The 22,099-nt window shown below is 46.1% G+C and overlaps 1 long non-coding RNA gene across 1 annotated transcript in view; it reads right to left on the reverse strand.

Moving 5' to 3' along the window:
• The window catches only part of LOC140216370 (uncharacterized), a 68,667-nt gene that overhangs the window by 25,420 nt on the left and 21,148 nt on the right, over window positions 1-22,099 (reverse strand). Inside the window, exon 2 of the long non-coding RNA XR_011893022.1 lies at window positions 3,884-4,034. This is a non-coding gene — a long non-coding RNA (uncharacterized lncRNA). The remainder of the gene's footprint in view (window positions 1-3,883; window positions 4,035-22,099) is intronic.

Genomic DNA, 22,099 nt, shown 5'->3' on the forward strand with positions numbered 1-22,099 from the left:
TCTCTTCTTGAAGGCCAAGACGAATCCAAAGCAGTTGGTCCTGATGCTATCTCTCCTGATGTACTGAAGCGATGTGCTGCGCCCATTTCGCTTTACTTTTACATAATTTAAGTCCGTTTCAACAGGCACTTTACACGATGATTGGAAAATTTCCCATGTTGTTCCGGTTCACATGGGTGGCTCAAAAAATGATGTAACAAATTACCGGCCCATTTCATTAAGATCGTTATCATGTTAACTTTATGAACATATCCTATTTAAGCACATATTGACCCATCTTACAGATAATAATGTTCTGATAAGTGAGCAGCATGGTTTTCGCAAAGGATTTTCTTGTACCATGCAACTTGTAGAGTTCATTCGTGAGTTGGCTTCCAACGTTGACGAGGGTGGGCAAACAAATTGTGTCTTTTTAGATTTTCGGAAGGCCTTCGACACCGTGTCGCACTCCCTTCTCCTCGTCAAACTGCAGATTCTAAATTTTGACCAGAATGTACCAACTTGGATAACCAATTACTAGTTCGACAGGCGTCAATGCGTGCTTTGAAATGGGAGATTTTCATGCTATGTTGGTGTATCGTCAGGCGTGCCACAAGGCTCCGTCCTTGTACCGCTCTTATCCTTTCTTTTTGTTAATGATATTTCTGTTGGTATTGCATCGCGCATGCGTTTATTTGCCAACGATTGTGTTTTATATCGGCAGATTAGGAACGCAAGTGACGGCGTTTCTTTGCAAGACGATTAGGATCGTATTACAAGGTGGTGCCAGAAGTGGCAAATGACGTTGAATCCAAAGAAGTGTGTGCACATGCGAGTTTCCAAAAAAAAGAAACAAATTGAAACAGCTAACAGCCTAAATATGTATGTTATTACTACTGAACCAACATGCAAATATCTTGGTATTGTTTCATCGCATGGTTGCTCATGGAATGCCATATTGATTACGTTGTTGGTAAAGCAGCAAGGGCTCTTAACTTTATCCAACGGAACCTAAAATGGGCACCCCAGAATTTAAAGAACACAGCCTACCTCACCTGTATTAGGCCGATTTTGGAGTACGCATGCCCTGTATGGGACCCGATGCAAGCCAGGTCTATGGATAAACATGAAAAAATTCAGAATAGAGCTACGCGGTTTGTTTTAGGGCGGTACAAGCGGACAGACAGCTGTACCGCTATGAAAAGGAATTTGGGTTGGGAATCGCTTTCTTTGCGCAGAAAAGAAAACTGCGGTTGAAGTTTTTCTTTTGTATTTTTCATGGTAACACTGGAATTGCTTGTAATAACTACTTTTATCAGCCCAATTACATATCCAGTAGAAATGATCACAGACACAAAGTAAAAGAGTACCGTGCTGGGACAACTATGTTTTCAATTCCTTCTTTGTGATGACTATCAGAGATTAGAACCGGCTGCAAGAGACGCAAGTTTGCTGTATAGATGAAGAAGTGCTTTATTTAAGTCTGTAACCCCCCGGCTGTAACGCATTTCTGGCAAAGCAAAGCAAGAATAAAGAATAAAGAATCAGCCTTCCACCATTGGTCAAAAAATTTTGGAGCCACCGCCCATGCGGCTATCTGTCACGCGACGTGACGAAAACCTAGAAAATGCCCCGTCTGATATATGTGCACGTTGATTATGCATGATTAGACCGAACGAAAGAAAAACAATAATAACATATTGGAATAGTTTTACATCATAGGGCCCCATATTTATCATTTTCCACACTCATGTCGTTGAATAGGGTTTTTGTTCATTCTCATCATAAATATAACATTGAATCATGTGGAAACTATTATAATAGTCACCTTAATTCATAGCAAGTCATTCGCGATCGAGATATTCGCCTAATAACATTTGCACGTCGTAGCATTAGCGCAAATCAGTTATTACATGCGGATAATATTTTGAACGTGACTGATCTTTTTAAGTATAACCTGCCATATTTATTTTTAGGCCATTAAACAATAATCTTCCAGTAACCATCATACCAAAGACATCCGCTATTATTATAAACAATGCTAGATTTGCAAGCAATATGAACTTCACTTTACCTTGCGTTCGCACCGACTACAGCAGGCAGTCGTTGCACTTTGTACCTTTGTCTCTCTTGGACTCATCACCATTTCCTTCAAGATTACTCAACCTCAGAGATTTTATGCAGAACTTAGACACTTTTTTTTAGCTTCCTCCAACTTTCCTTTTTGAGTGTATGTGTGTGAAAACCTTTATTGTAATGAGATCCGGGCGCTTGACTTTTTGAGTCAAGGCGCGCCACTCCCACGTTGGCACTGCCAGGTCAAGCCCTTCAGGGACATTATGGGCCCTCTGGACGGCCCTTAGTTGGTCTTGAAACAGTGGGCTTTGAATTAGCACATGTCTAATTCCAATGATGCCATTACAATTGCTGCAATCCATATTAATGTCCCTCTCTGGATATATTTCATTAATGTGGTATGGCGTGATATATGTACCTGTTTGCAATGAGCGCAGTGAGACTGCCTGACCACTGTTTAGTTTTGAATGCGGCAATGGGAATTGCCGGCGTCCAAAATAGTAATGTTTGGTAATGCCATTGTAAGTTATTAAGTGATCTCTAGATTCCCTCGCTTGATGGTGAATGGCTTGGTTCTGACAGTCATGGTTAGCCTCTCGTGCCAAGTCATGAGCAACCTCATTGCGGTTACCCAAGTCTCGTCCACTTTCCCGATATTCGCAGAAAACCATCGGATTTCAGTTCTCATAATTCCATTGCTTTCAAAAAGTTTAGCTGCAGTAAGTCTTATTTTTAAATTTAACTATTTCTATATTTGTCTCCAGCATATTTCTTACCTTCTTTTAAAGCACCCTTTGAAGTTCTCCCTATTATTGACTAATCTGAAGCCTTGTCATTGTTTCATACATTGAACTGTTGCTTTTCTCTTTATTTATGCGTTGTCTCCTAAATATTTTTGTTATCGTAAATTTTAAATGTTGCCATTGCTGTTTGTTATTAATTCTTGTCATCATGCACAGGAGGTCCCATTTCAGTTTCTAACAACTAGGCCTCCGTCTGTGTATACTTATCGAGTAATTGTCCCCATTTTGTCATGGATAAATTTATTTTGATTTTGAAAACTGATTCTGATTCTGGTATAACCCCAGGAAAGGAACTCTAATGCTCTAACCTAAGCAGTCTTAAGCGTCCCTGCCGAATTTTTCCGCCAAGCCCAAGATGTCGTTCAGGAACCCTTTACCTCGCTACTGGTGCTTTTACACGTTAGTCCCTCTACTTTGTACATCTTGAAGGGGCAGCGCAATAAGACGAAGACAGAAGGCAGGAACACACAGGACAGCGCTGTTCTATGTGTTGGAGTTCATGTCAGTTGTGAGCGGCTCGCTCAGCTGTGTGCAGTGCCTAACCTTAACGAAACAATCAGCTGGAGAGAACTGCTTCGCCAATATATCTGTGTCTCAGATAGCCATCCACATAACACATTTCAGGGAGTGCAGTACTATCGCAACACACAACGACCTCTTCTATCTCACCAAAGAAGCAGACGGTGCTATTCTCTCGGAGAGGTACAAGTGTTGCCGCAGGCGACTCCGATTGAACTCGTGGCAAACACAGAATAATGCCTGAATTAATAAGTGCTCCTCGGAACTCTTGAAAAGTTCTATTCATTAGATCTTCGAAAGGCAGCCGCATTTATGTTGAGCCGTCAGGAGCTAGAGGAAACCATCTAAAGGTACCACATAAAAAAAAGCACTACACGTCTTGTCAAGACGGGTAGTGGTGCCAGTAGAGATTTGAAAACTAAAATTGAAACTTAACTGAATGTAAACTTAAAACTAAAACAACGTAAAACACAACAAACTTAACAAAAAATTATAAAACATCTCACCGGTTGTTTGAGGCACTGTGTAGGAGAGAGCCCTCCACTGTCTATGGGTGTGCCATTATTAGGAGGATGGTGAGCGTCATTACCGTATGGCCGTTCGTTTCCATGGGCATGACGTGCGTCTTCGCCGTAGGCTTCAGCCATATGCTGAATTCTGTAACCGTTTCCACATATAGGCAGTATAGTCATATAATGAAGAATTATCAGTCATATCTGCAGAGCAAGATAACCAAGGATAGGAATCATACCACCCGCCCCAGCAGGGGCAAGCCGCAATTTCGTGTCACGCATATCGCAAGGGGCAAACCTTTTCCAGCAACATGTGACAGATGGCACGAAAGTAATGGCGGTCCGCGCTAGCGGTGCAGCGCATCAGGTGGTCCGCGTCTACGAAGCAAGATAACAAATGCGCTGCCTAATGACGTCGCCTGACCCTGTCAGTTTCTCAGGCACAGTTATTAATTCAAACCACGCAGCTAATCTTTTATGCCATTTTCGTGACTGCAGTGCTTTCCCACCAGCTTCAGCTCGCGGCTAAAGAAACTGACGCGCGAGAGCAATGCCCCAGTCTGCTAGATCGTGCCGGCTCACCGTGTAATGTGAGCGGCCTGCTTGAAGTTGTTATTGTTCATTAACTGCCTGCGACCGATGGTTGGTTGGGCTCGCCAGCTTGCGGAGCGCATCGCGTGTCCTAATCGTGACATTATGTGGCTGCGTGAGAAGCGAAGTTTCCCCTTCTTAGATATCTTGCTTCATGGTCACATGACTGTGTAGTTCAATGCATCGCTTGTAGTACAGCCCATGTGTTCACTCATCGCAGTGCCTCTATACCTTTCTGGCTATCTATGAAAAATAACATGAATTTCTGTACAGCGCAAGCATGCTGGCGGTGTATATGCATTGGCGGTGTAAGTACGCTTGCCAACATCCACATGAGTTAACCACGGAAATGAATCATTCGGTGGCTCAGAAGCCTAGTGGAACACATTTTGACAACATCGAGAAGTTCATTCCAAATAGGGCTTTGTTTATTGTATAGGGGACCGCCACTATGTTCACTTACTATTTACATCCCAAAGGCAATACATATTTGGCAAAGCCTAGGACTGATGAGGTATTATAAACTGCATTGCAGTTATTATTATTGATGATAAATAAGTACTTTGTCATTGAAACAGTGATTTAATGAAAAGTTATAAGATAAAAACAACGAAACAAGCTTCTGAGAGCTACAACAGATAAACAATACAAGCATAATGTTCAAAGCAAAATATCTATATAAGTTTTCGGCTTTACAAATTTTCGCTTTTTATGCTATGATTGCGATTTACTTGTTTGAGCCGTTCACGTACCTTTCGTTGGATACATAGTGCGCCCTTACGTATTCTATTTCTCTCAGACAGGGTGTGCCACCACCCGCGTGGCCAAGCTGCCATTATAAAACACTATGTACTGTGACGGCCTAGCGACGTAACTCTATCATACTGCCGTGAACCGAGAGGTTTCAACGGAGCGCCAGGACCAGAGAGCCAGCGTAGTAGGCTTTTAGAACGAGGTAGTGTTCCTGTATATGCTCCCGCAGGGAGCAGAGTTGCGCATAACATTCCAGCGCCGCTCAGACCGCTATTCGCCGAGAGCTATCAGGTGTGCGCAAAATGACGTCAAATGTTCAAATGCGCCACTGTGAAGACAACTTTATGGGCGCGATGCCGACTTGTCATTCCCGTCAGTTCTATCGACATCGCAATCAGCGGACCGTCGAGCCAGCGTTGCATTCATCGGCGCCAGGCTGTAGGTACGTTGTTCGATGATATTAAGTCCTGGACTTTGGTGAAGAGATAAGAAACAAATTATATCGACACTTGTATTCCATTATCACGGGGTGCAGTGCACCAAAATGCTCAAACCGCATGGAAAGTGGCAAAGCTTTTTACGCGGTGTCGCGCGGACGGGCAGACGTGCGCCGGCAACTATTATGGCTACTGTATCAGCCGTGACCGGCCGGCTCGGAAAGGGTCCAGGATATGCGAGATACGTTCGCCTTGTTTATAGAGGTGAGTTTTGCCTTCTTTACATTAGAACAACATTTATCCCGAGTAACAAGCCTGTTAACGCTCAGATGCGTACGGGTGGCGTGAAAGGTTGTTCCCTTGTTCGATTTTTCGCATATATGTGAAGCGTTTCACAGATGCGGGACAAGCAATGAACGACACATGTGTTGCGCTGCACGTATACGCCAAGAATGTTAACTTACCAGCTAGCCTAATTTGCTGTCTTGCTTGTACGATTGTTTTGACTATGCGGCTCTAGAACAGTGTATTCAAAACAGAGTAAACATTAACGGATACACTTTGCCTGCTGCACCCTCATTTCTTCCTCCTGTCTTTTGAAAAATTTTTTGTTGCCCTTCTGAATTTTCATGTAACCTTGATTGATGCGCTAATGTTCATTGTTTTGTAGTAAGCGAGAACCTCGCGCGCTCCCGCTTACGAGACAGTTGTGATAGCTTCAGCATTTACCGCCCGCCATATGTTACTTGTTGGATAGGCCTTAGTAGACGCGAGCAACGTAAACTTATGCCTGTACGTTTAATAAGTGCTGCGTAATAGCAAATTGACCCGAATAGTATGAAACGATCAAGGTGTCATACTAGACTATGCAATGTGTGATTAATTACTTTGCAAGTTTGCTGTATTGCAATCTTGACGTGATTATTGCAATAAAATAACCTGTTGTAACTCGTAATAGCTTTATGCATTTCCAGCTACATTGAATTCTGACCCCCCCCCCCCCCCCCCCCAAGGCTTCAAAACCAGCACTCTAGCCCTTTTGCCATCATGCATCCATCTGGTCATCCATTCCATCGCAGGAATTAAATTTGAACTAGCCGCTCGTCCATCTTTACTATTTTTACACTTGAAGATTTGCTTCTACGACGAGGATGGCAAGTCTGCGGTATGAATGAATCGTACAAATAAACTTTTCATACAATGTGCGCATGTGAACGCTTGAAATGCGTTTTAATCTATGTGTCGGCGCCGCATATATCGAAAACGTGTAGCTGCTGTGAATGACGGTTAGTGATAAATCCCGCTGTGTTAACAAACCCTGACATAACTGCTGGCACTATAGTTCTCTTGGCAACGATCATTAATTGGCTCTTTCTGGCAGCCAAAATGCGCTCACGTAATTGTCCACTTTACACGTATGAAGCTTTCTTTAAACACCCTTTAGAACATTTATTGCCTTCCGGCCTCGGTGACAAAACTTCACATGGATGCTGGAAAACATTGTTTCGCTTTTTGTTGCAAAATACAGCGCTTTTGCAGGCGAACCTTTGAGCTGTTAGAACCGCCGGCGTAGTCAGGATTTTATTTCGGGGGATCGACAGGGGTCCTACCATCAATATGTACGTTCGTGTGTGTGTCTGTATATATGCGTATATACGTACTTAACAACAAAATTTCGGGACGTTGTAACCCTGCCCCTTTCCGGCTACGTCAATTAAGCCTATATTAAAAAGTGCCACCTTGATCAGCGCTTCCGAACAATTGGCGCATGTAGTTAGCGACCAGCCAGCCAGCAAAAAAAAAAAAAATGGAACACCGCGTGGCATTTGCCTCCTGTGTGCGCGTGGAGTGGCTTCACTCCATCTCTGGAACATACTAGCAGACCTATGCGCAAGTCTTCTCCCTGCGGGAGCACATACAGGGGCACTAGAACGAACTAGCGCGTGCCATGCATGCGCCGCGAGCACGCGCCACGCATCTGTATTTTCGTTATCTTTTGTAATGCCGACCGAAGGCGCCGACTTTAGCGTCCGCGCGTAGCGGCGTCAGTGGGCGCTACAGGGCCCTCTGCGCAGATGGCACGGCGAAATATGCTCGTGGATGGAGTGAAGATGGTGTTCGTTACATGCAGATCCGCGGATACGCCGGCGATATCCGCAGGGAGCTCCGTGAGAGGCGTCTCGGGGTAGTCTCATGAGGCGGTCTCATGAGACTACCTCTTCGCGACCACTCAATAGGATGGTGGCTCACTTCGGCGTTTTTCCAAGGATATAGTACGGCACATCGTACGAGGGTGTAAGAGATGCCTTTACGACATCTCGTCTGAGAAAGGCGCCGGTCGAAGACAAAAGGTCCAGACGCACAAAGGTGCTGTGGTCCGAAGATCGAGGCGTGACGCGGAGCAGTTGCTGAATGCAGTCTTGTAGGCATTGAAGGTAGCGCTGCGGCTGGGGCGAGGGGTCCGAAGGAAGAAACAAGTCTCCAGAAAGCCACAGGGGCGCACCATGGACTAGTTCAGCCGTAGAACACCTAAGTTCGCGATGAAGGACAGCGCGTAGGCCGAGAAGGTGGTTGATCCAGGGGTCCCGATCCAGGTGCGCAGTGAGGTCAACCTTGAGCTGGCGGTGTAGTCGTTGAACCATGCCGTTGGCACAGGAATATGCAGTGGTAAGGCAGTGTTTAGTTCCAAGTAGGCTGTTGAGGAAAGCGAATAGGGTACAGTGAAATGGCCGGCCGCGATCAGTGGTCACGATGCTGGGGCAGCCGAAGCGGCAAACGAACGCTGAAACGAAGGCTTTGGCGACCATTCCCGCAGTGATGTCTGGAATCGGCACAGCTTCGGGCCAACGAGTGAAGCAGTCCATGAATGTGATATTGTTAGTGGACGCCACTCAGAGTCGATTTGCTGCTGTTGAACAGCGCCGATGGCGACACTGGAAGCATTCACCATGATGCGAGTAGGCAAAGTGTTTCTCGGGTTGATGAGAAGCACCGAATCAGCCACGGCTTGTTTAGCAGCCCAGAAAACAGCGTGAGCTTCGGGAGACCAGGAAATGGCGGATGAGGAGCCCTTGGTCTTGAGATAAAGGTCACTCAATGGTACAGAACCTCAGCGCAGTGCCGAATAAAGCGTCGGGAAAAAAATCACTAAGCCCAAAAACTCACGCAGATGTCGCAGGGTAGTGGGCGCTGGGAAGCCCCACGCGGCCTGTTCGTGGTAGGGCAACGGACGAATTTCCATCACCCAGATGTGGTGACCCAGCAACTCGAGCTCGGAACACCCAAACACGCAATTATTGGGGTTGGCGACCAGGCCAAATTGTTGAAAGCATTGAAAGAGTTCTTGGAAGTGACGCTCGTGGTCTTGTGGATTGGGACTCGGTACGAGAATGTAGTCTGGAGGCAGATACAGCCGGGATTCCACGCGTTACCTCGGCAATGAATCTTTGGAATGTTTTAGCTTCGTTGCGTAGCCCGAATGGCATGCTTGTGCACATGCACAAACAGGCCAAAAGGGGTACTAATGGCCATCTTTAGAATATCGGAAGGCTGAACGGTGATTTGGTGATAGCCCTTGACAAGGTAACATACTTCCAGGTGGCTTGTCAAATCTTGAATGTGTAGAAGGAGATAGCTATCGTAAACCGCGTGAGCATTGAGCGCGTGGTAGCAGCCTACGAGAATTGCTTGCGGGCAAGTTAGTTTTAACGCGACAGCGTTAAGGAGCTCGTGTTGCAGAAAAGCCGCTGTCATCGGCGTCGGTGTCGGCGGGGTTGGTCGTGAGCGATAAATCCCGGGAGGCACTTCATGAATAAAAAACCACTTGCAAGATGGGCTGGGTGGGAATCGAACCAGGGTCTCCGGAGTGTGAGACGGAGGCGCTACCACTCAGCCACGAGTTCGCTGCTTCAAAGCGGTACAAAAGCGTCTCTAGTGAATGCGGTGTTGCCTTAGAAACCAGCCGTAGAAAGTTATACTGCGTGTATATCGGTAATTATGAACATGTAGCTTACAGAAGTCGCAGTTACACGAGTAGTGAAGTGCGTTTCTGCTACATTCCTTCTGCGCTTTCCGCACACGCAAAGCAATCTTGCGGCAAAGACAGAAGACCCCCTCCTCTCAATGTACGGCGCTGCCCCGACAGGTGGCGCGCCACGCGCGCATTGGGGCTGTGCGGGGACCGCTGCGAGGCGCGTCGCGGCCCGGACTCCCTCTCCCCTGACGACGCTTCGCCATGCTCCCTCACGGGTTCCAGAATCAAGCCTCCTTCCTTTCTTTAGATCGCTATCTCTCTATCTCTCTGCCCGTGCCGATCACGACGTTTGGCTGGCGTACATCGTTTTCCCCTCCGAGACACCGAGTTCTTTGGTTCTGCTTGCTCAGGCGCACGTTTCGTTGCCGCGCTGAACGCTGCGTTGCTCGACGCTCACCGCGTGATTGGTGGGTGCAAAGTCCGATGCGGGGCGCCTCGTAAGTGATCACTGCGCTGTAGCGCATTCTCTTACACCCCTTGGCGGGTCGACGGGAACGCTGTCGCGTTCCACTCTTGAAGGCAAAGCTTAAGCGTCCTCCAATTTTTGATTCATAATACTAAATTTTAAGGCGCCAAAAACTACACACAGCACACAAGAGAGAACAACGGGACAGATCACCACTCACAACTACTTTATTTTCGCAGAAGACACATACATATATGCCATCAGTAAGCGTCTGCGCAACAAGCACACTCAAGCATCAGGTACGGTAAGATAAGGCTCTTTCGAGAAACTGCTTCTCTGAATTACACAACGATAAAGATTTTTAACACACAAGCTACCTATCTTACTGGTATAAAAGGCTTTTTTTATGTCTCTAGCTTTCGTACTTCTCTTTCTGGCTAGAATCCGCGCTTCAGAAACGTATGCCTCACAACACGACGGGAAGTTTGTGATTGCTTTGCTAATTAGGGCCCTCTTTATTTTTCTCAATGTTTTGTTCGTGTTTCTTCATCCACATATACACAGCGCCCAGTCTGTCGTATGTAGGAAAAACCACAGGAGAGGAGAATTTCGTACACAACTCCTGCGGCACATTTGATGAACTGTCACCCGTGCTTCGTTCTGTAGCCTCTTCTTTTTTCTTTTTCTTTTCCTTTTTCTACCGGAGAGCAAAGGCCTCCGAGCTTCTTTGGAGGTGTAAAAGCAAGTGACACGATGTCTGGTAGCTACGTTATTCAAACTGTGAGACAACTTCTGCACATACGGCACGGCCACCGGTCTCACCTCTTCTTGAGAGACCTCAGCCTCAATTCTCACAACCCTTCTCTTCATCTTTTGCAAGAGGTTTTTCGCCACCCCCGTTATAAGCTAAATCGGTATGCCAACTGAAGCCAGCCTGGCCGATTGGTTTTTTAGAACTCGAGTGCATCTTGTGAATAAAACATTTAGTGAGAGCGGATTCAAGCCAGAGTGAAGCAATTCCTCATTTTACTAGGTTCGAATGGAAGGAGCGATTGGCAGATCTGAACAGAACTCGATTTTCAGATCAAGAAACTGTAAATAATTACCCTTAGTTCACCGGTGAAATCCAAGCATTTTCCATGTCCGGATAGAGACAAGATATGATAAATAGCGATAATATAGGGATAAAAAGGAATAGGGAGTGGTTAAGTGATTTCGGGGTATATTCGTCTGCCAGAGAAGGTGAAGTCCGTTCTTCAGAAAGGACCCATGTTTGGTTTAGAACCAAAGGTGCCCCCGCATGAATTGATCGCTGCCAATCGTCGAATTGCTAGGAAGGTCGACGTAGAAGAGCAAGAAAAGTGCCTTCTTGAGGAAGTTGCCTGCTTCCTCAGATCTGGTTACCCAAAACATACATGGCGTGTGAAAATATCAGCCTCCGGCTGATATTTTCACACGCCATGAATGTTAAGGTGATAAGGTTAAACTGATAAGGTGGGTGGGTTCGTTTTTATGTCTGATGATAACTTCTCGGAAAGAGCAGCTCAAGCGGTTGCAAAGAATTTCTCACCCGTCCCAATAAAGTCTACAAAAGTAAAAGCTAGAGCTGTAGTGCTGTATGAGCGTCTGGATTTGACAAACCTTGCTAAAGAGCTAAAGAAAAGCAAAATTACCGCGGGGAATGTATGCGGTGAAAATACACAAAGGCTTGTCTATCACAACGATTGTTACTGAAAAGGGGTCGTGGCAGATACAGCATAGCCTTTACATGTTGAAACACTTGAGTAACCTTGATACAGAAGGTCCCTTTTTAACAAAAAGGCCCGATGAAGTTTGTGAATTTTCGGAAACTAACGGTAACTTTCGTCGTGCCTTTTCTGTAGATCTTGTTGATTGATTTTATTCCATTCCTCATGAGGCCTCATTTGCTGTAGTCAGGAAGTGCATTGAAACATCTGGTCCGCTTCTTTTCAGAAATCTGCAGGTATTTTTATTGATGACTTTAAAGCTATTTTAAAATTTTGCTTTGAGTCCAGTTTTATAACTTTTGACCAGCGGTTCTTTCTGCAGAACACTTGCATGTGCACTGGATCGTGCGTCGCATCAGTGCTTTGTAATATATTCCTTTCGCAAATGGGCCAAATTTTGCACAAGGTTTTACTCGCTAACAAGATTTTTAGAGGCTTAAGATACGTGGACGATTTTTTTCATCATTTTAACCAACGACGGAAGCTTGAACGTCACAGAAGCTGTGGACAATATTTTATCCCTATTCAGACAACATAGAAAAGGGTTGGATTTTACGAGTGAACTGCCTGAGAGTAATTATTTACAGTTTTCGGATGTGAAAATCGAGTTTTGTTCAGATCGACGTTGTTGGAGCTATGCTGCGCGTGAAAACAAAGGGCTTCTGCCAATCGACTTCTGCAATTCGAAACTAGTAAAACGAGGAATTGCTTCACTCTGTCTTGAATCCGCACTCACGAAATCTTGTTTTTACTATATGCATTCGAGTTAAAAAAAACCGATCGGCCCGGCTGGCTTCCGCTTGGTTCCCGAGTTTGACTATAACGGGGGTTGCGGAAAGCCTCTTGCAATATATGAAGAGAAGGGCTATTTGAGCTGGGCCTGAGGTTCTTCAAGAAGCGGTGAGTCCGGAGGCCATGCCGTATGTGCACAAGTTGTCCCACAGTCTGAAGAAGGTAGCGAGCAGGCATGGTATTCCACTCGTATTTACGGCTCCTCAGAATTTCATAGGTTTTTGCTCTGGGATAGAAAAAGAAAAAGCGGCCGTGGCTTAGCTTGGTTAAGCCTGGTGATTGCGAAGCAATAGTGTGTTATTCTCGGATCAGCTGGTAGTATGGCTGGTGGTAGTCTTGGGTTATGCTAGTGTTACGGCTTACAGTGAATCATCTAAGAGGAAGTCATCCGTCGAATTCGTGTATGCCGACAAACATTTCCCTCACCAGCGTGCCCATTACAAAATCTTCCAGTATCGATTGGCCGACGGTGCGGTAACACTCCATTTCTCCGCGTCGTAAGATATGCCCACTCGGTGCTTGCAGTAGCGTTCGTTAAAGTACGGTAGCGTTACGCCGTAATAAATGTTGGGGTTATTGTCCCCGTCCAAAATGCGATACAGTTTGTTGTACGTCTCCTTGTCGTCTTCACGATGCATTAGCGGTAGCTTGTATGTTTCGGCCACGTTGTAGATGGCCAAGTTGTCTGCATAACACCCCCATCGTTCGTCGGTCATCTTAAGTTTGCCCCACTTGTGCATCTGCGTGTCCGGCGTGTAGCTGGTGGCCCCGGGGTCCGGCGGTAGACCCATCTTGCGTCTTACAATGTCGTTCTTGTAACGCGGTACGCGCTCGTACGCGTCGCCTATAGAGACCTCGTCCAGGTAGCAAAACGCGTTCTTATTGTTTTTGTTGAACACGGTTCGAGTAGACCGCTTTATGGGGTTGGGCGGCGTCTTTGACGGACCGTAGCGCCCCTGGTGAGAGGAGCGGGAGTTAGGCCGCCGTTGGTGGCTACCGCCTCGCCTCGCGACGGCGTGAGATGGGGCCCCGTTTTTATACAGCTGGTGTGACGTCACTCTAAGTCACGTGGTGTGACGTCACGCAGCGAGGTCACGCTAAAGGTCAATGGTGCCTACCACCGCCTCGCCACGGATGGGCTGAAGTGCGACCTAAAGTAGTATTGCTTCGCAATAAAAAAGAAAGAGGCTGCGGAACCAAGCATGTGGGACCGCTCATAAAATATGCTGTAGGGGTCGTACATGAGATTCCCCTCTCCAGTGGTTGTTCCTATATATTACGGACTTTGTAAATGAGCGGATCAGGGAACATGAACGAATCGCTGAGCAAAATAAAGACGGCCGTAATATACCAAACCATATTAGAAACTGCCCCTCGCATTCTTTGAGGCACACATTTCTGACCGTAGGATTCTGACCAGAAGCAGAAGAATGAAAGCGAGGGAATTAATGGAAACATTTTATATGGATACGAAAGCTAGCTTGTGTGTTACTGAAACGTCGTTATAGGTTCTGTAAGTCAGAAAAAGTTCGTTGAAAGAGCTTTATCCTACTGTACCTGATGCTTGAGTATGGTTTTTGCTCGGGGGCTGACTTAGGGTATATATGTACACGTCTTGTGGGAAAATAAAATAGTTATGAGTGGCGCTCTGTCCCGTTCGTCTCTCTTGTGTGCTGTGTGTGGTTTTTGGCGCCATTAAAATTTAGCAGTAGTCGCTGTACGGACGTTAGTTACCAGGTTCTTTCTTTGGCACCAAGGTAAGTGGAGAGGTCCAATTGCAGCACGCAGGGAAAATTATGCCCAGCTGCTGCATATGCCTGAATTCCTCTTTAGCAAGGCCAGATGTTCACCGAAGAGGCGGTGCGGACTAGTTTGATGGGGGGACCACGCATGACAATGTGATGGGTTACGCTGTGCTTAGGCGGCTGATTTAAATAACAAGGCCTCTTCACCTCACGAAAGTCTTCGAGGATGCGAGCGTACTGGCGTGGTGTAATCAGCGTGCGGATGCCAGTAGGCGTGACAGCTGACATAACTTCAGGGATAGAGAGTTGCGTCTTGCTCTCAGGTGACGGCAGCGCATGTTGAAATCGAGGACGAAATGGGTCAGGAAGTCAAAGCTGAGGACGGGCTGATTGACGTCGGCTCCGATGAAGACCCACTAGGATGTGCGCCGCAGACCAAGGTAGAGAGTGAGGGACCGTAGGCCATACGTGGCGATGGAAGCAGAGTTCGCCGCGCGGAGCATAGGACCAGATGACTTAGAAGCGTGGTAACGCTTGGGAGACGGCAGTGCGCTGACTTGGGAACGAGTGTCTAGAAGGAAGGGCAGGCCCGAAATCCCATCCATGAGGTTGATAAGGCAGCCGGGTGAGATCGCAGGTGAGATCGCATGCTTCCATCAGTGATCTCTGAGTGCATACCCCGACCACTGTCATGAGGACTTCCACTGGCGTTCGCAGTGCGATGGTACAGTGCGATGGTACAGCAAATAGGCGACCTTAGAGGACTGAGCGATAGAGGATGGCTCGGGCAAGTGGGAAGGTGGCTGGGGCGTGAGGAGGAGTCGCACTGGTCATGAGAGAATGTCCGAATGGCATCGATGAAGACAAGGAGCTGGTCGAACCAGGATTCTAAAATGGCCATGATATAGGGCTCTGGTGTTGAAGAGAAAGCGACTACAGAAGAAGACACATCATGCAGTCGATCAGCGATTTGGGCGAGGTGATCGAGTATCAAGTCTCCTGCAGCGGCGAAGACAACGCGGCTGGACGGCGGCAAACGTTTCATGAAAAGCTGCGTCAACAGCGCACCGTTCACTCCAACATTGCTTGAGTGAAGGACCCGTCGTATGCTGTAGAGCAGCTGCGAAGGGCTGTGATCTCTCAGCTATTCGGAGGTGAGCAGGTACTAGAGGCGCGCGCCCTCAGACGCCATGGTGAGGTCCAAAATACTATGCTTCAGGTGCTGGTACGAGGCATCCCGCAAAGGGATTGCGATGACGTCTGCAACCTCATAAGTGACCTCAGGAGAAAGGTTGGCAAGTAAGTAGCGATACCGAGAAGTATCTGAACTGATGTGGTGTCGATCGAAGGATGCTTCGACCTGGGCGAACCAAACCTATGGGTCCTTGTGCCATAACGTGGGCAGGAGAAGCTGTAGAGCTGCCACTTTCTGTGGGCGTGAGGTAGCGCCAGGCGGAACGTTACTTCAGGGCGGTGAGTTACTGAGGTCGGTCGCCTCACAGTCTGGAGTCAGCAATGTCACGAACCGAGATGTTCCAGCGCAGCGCCAGGACCAGAGGACAAGCGTAGAAGGCTATTATAACGTACTAGAGCATGCCGTGCTTACGCCACGAGCCCAAACCGCCCAACTTTACTTTCATCATGTCTTGCCTGCCTACCGAAGGCGCCGACCTATATCGTCCATGCGTAGTGGCGTCGGTGGGCGCTACAATATGATATCCTCTCTACCCTCTCCTCACCTGTAACATAAAGAGGTCTAACACTGTGGATGCCTGAAAGCAAGACCCTTGAGTTTCTGCTCAAACTATACCCTAGAATGGCATTATGCCTTTTCTCGAATGCCTGTTTTACGGAACACTTTGCTGGTGTAAGTTTACAGAAAAACTTTCAGTTTCTCCCATAACGAGGGAGGGTGATGCGATAGCTGCCGAATATTAGTCGCAGTACGTTTTGCAATGTGTCGTGCCATGTCGGTTGAAATTAACACTCGGAAGAAGGAAACATGGGCCATTAAAGCCTTTGTGGCAGAGAAGCGGAGGGAAATGATTCTTTCTTCTTCTTACCCTGGTTTCCCTTTTGCTACAGTCTTCGTGCACATTGTAATATTTCAGTGACGGAGAAGAATAACAATTGCTATAAACGCGAGTTAAGAATTTACCTTTAAATTTCAAGGGCAATAAACTGTAGGCGTGATGATAATATTTCGTCTCGAAGCTAGTTTGCAGGTGTGCCACAGAGCGCGACCCCTACCAACTATTTTTTCCATGCTGAGAAGGCCAGGTGCTGTAATGTCCAGGCGTAGTATTTGTTACTGCAGCATTGATGGAGTGGAAGAAGGAGTCGTTTAGAACGGCTGTTAACGGCTTTACCTGGAAAAACGTATGAATTGTACGCCGAGGGTGTTATGCACTCTCAACTTATGACACCACTGCCTAATATATTATAACTCCTATCCTCGTGTGCTAGCTGGTAACACTGCCCTGAATTAAATCTTTCTTTATAGTGAACTCAGTGGCAACCCGCATCGCACCGAGAACTTCCAAGATGGCTTGCCCTCATAACTTGACACCAAGGAAATTCATTGGGCTGAGAAATATCAAATAATCATTTCGGGCTCGCTATTTTTGTCAGCATATCGGCGAAATAGAAGCTCGTCAATGAAAGAATTGAAATGAAGTCGAAACTCCAAGATGAAACTCCTCTGGCTTCCGTCTGACCCTTGAGCCGGGACAAATTCTGCAAGCTTCTGGGACATGCGGCACAATAAAATCTATGACGCTGCAAAAGTAGTGCAGCGATGGCATGAAACGACGGGAAATGACAAATTGGGGCACTGCATTCACGTTGAAAGAACGAGTCTCTGCCAATTACATTCCGTCTTGATTTTTGGGCTACCACTGCTGTGTCTTCGCTGAAACAGTGCAGGGCATATAGAACTACAATGCAGGTTGTCAGTGTGAACGAAGCGTTACCATTATGGCCAATATCCCGGGACATGTGCTGGAACATATTTCGATAAATTCCGTGCTAACCCTCCACTTCTGGAAGACACCAAGGGTGACTATCTTCTGTATATTATTAGCGTCAGGATGCCCCAGGTAAGTCCCTGACTCTGGACTAAAAGAACGAAGGGAGAAGCAGCGGTCATAGTGACGTGCCTGAAGAGCACCGTCCTGAACAGCGTCCTTATTTCACTGTGGCCGAAGGTGAACTGTCCCCGAAATGGGCCGAGTCACCCCCATACCGTGATCGTCCTCCAACAGATAAAGATGTAATGTCAATCGACCCATCTAAAAGCCTCTTGACGATGTCAGGCCTACCCTTCTTAGGCTTGTTGCGCAGCTCAGAACGAGAAAAAAGGAAGGTGGAAGGGGTAATGAAAGGGAACGGAGAAGAGGGCGAGCGCTAACTTCCAACTGATGGTTTATTTCGTGACTCAGAAGGATACTTATGCACTCAGCGAACCATGTGACATGAAGAGACAACACAAAACCAAGCAACAAAAGCAAAAGTAACTATATGAAAAGACATGCAGACAGCCTGAGGCGGCAGTCTGAGATACGCGAATTCATTGCTTGACAACGATAATGAAGGTGAGCTTACACGAGCATGGTCAAGACCTCTTATAGCTTATGCTTGAATGATTTCTCTTGTAAGCTGATTATGAGTACGACCTAGAATGACGCATTCTTCTAAAACAGATTCGCAACCACACGTTTTGCAGTGCTGCGCAAGGAACTCCCCAGCTGTAATACAATCCTTAGCATTCTAACAATGTTCACGCAGGCTATCATTCAGACGTAGGCCAGTTTGACCGAAGTTACGTTTTCAGCAGTTGAGCGGAAAACAATAAAGAGAATGTGTGCAATTCAAGAGCTTTTTTTTATGATTCTTATCACAGCTAGGAGGAGCCTCTTTATTCGAATTAGTGAGATTGCAATTCCTCATAAGCTTGCTAGGGGCGGAAAACACCACACAAGTATTCGCTCGATCGGCGGTTTACTTAAGATTATGTGAGACAGTGTTGATATACGGGATAATGCTTGTCCTACCCCGAGTAGTTGTAGGATTATCTTCGTTCCGGTTGTCTTTTCTAAACTCTCATAGAATCTGTTCTGCTACCGACACCTGTAAGGACACGGAACAACCAGCCTGCGAAAGCCGTTCGCACTGAGAAGCAAAGGTAGATAAAACGGTATGGTGGCACGATTTTTGCAAAGAATTATTTACGCAAAGGTTTGCAATGCCTCTATTGATCGACTTAGAATAATCAGAATGAAACGGAAGAAGTGGTTTGTTTGTACGAGGTTCATAGTACCAACACGTTTGAATATCGGAACAAGCTAAGCGCAAATCCAAAAACCGGATCGTATCATTCTGTGGGAGCTCGTGGGTAACATATTTCTTTTGTCGTTATAACGACTGACACCTTGTTCGCTTGTTCTGCTATGTCAGCGCCAAATACATCTGTCGTTCTCTGAGAATATTGTTATGTATTTCGAAACGGTTAAGGCTCGTCCCTTTGGTATGGGTATCAGGTATGAGGGGCATGACATTATATGAATCAACAGACGCTTTAGTGGGGCATCCAGTTCATACAATTTACACGCACTGGTGACGGCATACAGTTCTCAGAAGCAGGTCTTTAAATGGCCCGGCCCTGAGAATTGTTCGTCATTGTGCGTGTGTCACTAATGCAAGGATTCAAAAGTTATCTTTTTGAGGAACATGCTCTGTGATTCGTCCTGAATAATACGGATATTCGGCATCTTTGATGGCATGATGATGACCGCATCAAAACTACGAAGGGATCACAATGAAATAAAGGCGAACAATTCCAATGACGCCCTGTCAAGAACGGTGTGCTTATGTTGCATCTGACCTCTGCGCGTACATCAACTACCGCTACGGACCGCCCCAGTTTACGCAATACCCCATGCTGTTTAAAACTATATCCGAGTCCTGGCTGTATTGCGCAAGAAACCAGCAGCTATCTACCGCAAAGTATGGAGAAGTGGCAAATATAGCTCCATTATGAGAAGTACCGCATCCTTCGCATTCTTTTATTCCACAGCAACGTTAAGATATTCGAACAACAAAATTTCACCATATCAATGGCTATTGGACAAAGTTTCCTACTGGATGTGAAACAGTAGGACGCAAACGTGTCCAACGCCAAACATTACAGCTCTACGTATGGCTTATGAATGTTTGGAAAAGCCTCCACCTTTCATATTATCGCGATGTTGCTTGAAAATCGCTAGCTTCCAGTGACTGATTCTTTTAGTATGCGTTCCTGACTATTCGATAGGTTTAGAGACGTAAGCGTTCTTGAGGAAAGCTGGAGCAAGGTCGATAAAAAACATTTTGCAAAACTCCTGTCCAATAAAAATTTCAGCAATATGCAGTGCCAGTCAAAGAACATCTGTAAAAAGCACCAATATGCTAAAAGAATTCTACGTAAACGAGAGCAAGTAAGCAAGTTTCTAGCAAAACATATGTGCCCTGTCTAAAGCTTCGTTTATGTGAAAGCAGAACATCTAAAAATGAACTGGTTAGCTAGCCCTTCGCGAGATGCCCCTGCTGAGTTCGTGTTTATAGTGGTGTATGTACTTGTTGCGCAGTTGCTTCGCGAACCCGGAAATTTCGGACACAGAATTTACAGCACTGTTTGCGTTTACCACTGAGGGAATAACTTGATGGCGGAAAACAACCTTTTATCTTGTACTGTGGCATACTCAACAGACCACTACTTCCCTGGACAACCTATTCTTACACGGGTGGTGTAACCTGTGCGAATTAAAGGTTACACTGAAACCTGCAGTGCGAATTAGCAACCTACCTTTTCCATCACCTCACATGAGAAGGTAAACTTAAAGGTGGAAGCTACAGGCTAGCTGAGCCCCAAAAGTCAGGTCAATTTTTTAGTAATGGAGCGAAGGTCAATACCAACGCGCGTAACGAGGCACACCTAATACGCTTTCACTCACATCAGTTGGCCAAGTAGCGTCCTTTGTGAAATTTTGTCTGCTGACAACATCAATATCTATTGAGCATCTATCGCCGTCTGCGATGGATTTGTGATGATGGACGTCAAAGAACACGTGAATCAAGATCTCTTATCCTTTGAAAACTTTTATGTGAATAACGTCCTTACTTTCAAATAAATTGGTACTGAAAGGTGAGACAGTCAGCAAATCTTATATTACCTTGTAATTGTCATGTGGGCGATCAATACAGTCTAAAGAAAACTCTAACTTCTGCGAAACCCGGGCAAGCGTCTAGTGTATCACAACGCTACCACCTGTTGGGAACGCTGAATCAGCAGTTTCTCACAAAATGGGATGACAAGGCTAGCTTGTTTCACAGTGTAAACTGGCATTCTAAGCATTCGGTCATGACAGCTTTGCACAGGCAAATAGATAATACTTGCAATGGGCGCTGAAAAACAGTTTGCCGTCGGCTTCACTTCAATGCCTGCATCATAGTCACTGAGTGGACAGTCAGCACCAGTTTCGTGTTCGCGATTGCTTGCAAGCTTGCATTGTGCATCTCCCTAAGCGTAGCTATTTGCATCGTACATAAATATAACGGATAGTGGAGCCTAACTTTGGTGAATCCACAAGATAACTTACTGCTTTCTCTTTTTGTGCTCTCATCGGCCCCTTCTGACCACTTCAGTTCCCGCGCCAGCTCTCGCGTCACATGAGCAATTAATGGATTTCACATTTATCGTTACCCCACGAAATGCCATGTGCTTTAGTTCGTTTATATATATGTATGCAATTTTTCTGCGTGAAGAAGCTGCATAAGTGACATTTAAAACTCATTTTTCACAATTAAATGTCTATTTTTTGGGGTTGGCGTGTCAGTGTCCCGACACCTTTTAGAACATTTTATATTTTGGTCTTTGCCCTTAGAAACCGCCAGAGCAGATGGCAAGGACCCACTTCATACAAACGGGCAGGTCACTTCATTTCTGATTGCACAGCCTCATCAGGCTTATGGTAGGCGTAGCGGCCGCCCCTGCTCAAAGTTTTGTTACAGAGACTTCTACCATCCCAGTGAGATAACGGTGAAATGTGCCAACACGCGGAGGATTTTGGCACACGTGTCCAATCATATAAGGGATTTCTTTAGCTACAGAAATGTAGCACAGTTTGAAGGTAATAGGAGCAGGCATAATGTGCGGTAATTTTGTCTTCTATAATATGTTAGTGGTAGTTGCGATGACCCTGCGCAGCCTGGTTTGATGGTGAAATGCAAATGGTCTTTGTTCCTTTATTCAGTTGCTTCGCAGCGCTGATCGAGTCCGAATAAATTGAAATGACGCTCGTCTTGGTCAATATAAGAACAGATGTGATCGTATCGCGTATGACCTATTGCGCAAGTACCAACGAACATGATATTTCCGGCACGTAGTTGTGAGCTACTTGCACACTGGCATATTAAGGCCGTATGAGGGCAAACTGTATTTTATTCCTCTGAATTGACGTGTCTGTAAAGGTGGCACATTGTCTTTTCATGCGTATTGTCTGCTTTCATACGGGCATCTCTGGTGCACGCCTGCTTTGTATCGATGTTTCTTGAGAGCGGCCACAGCCGTGACTTCACAATCAAGGCGAAAATGCGACTGGCAGAGCTCAAGACAACCAAAGTGCCTGCTGTATGGATGTCTGGTGAGCAACAAGGATGACAGCCACCA

Source organism: Dermacentor andersoni, chromosome 3, assembly GCF_023375885.2.
Source record: "Dermacentor andersoni chromosome 3, qqDerAnde1_hic_scaffold, whole genome shotgun sequence".
Lineage (NCBI taxonomy): Eukaryota > Metazoa > Arthropoda > Arachnida > Ixodida > Ixodidae > Dermacentor > Dermacentor andersoni.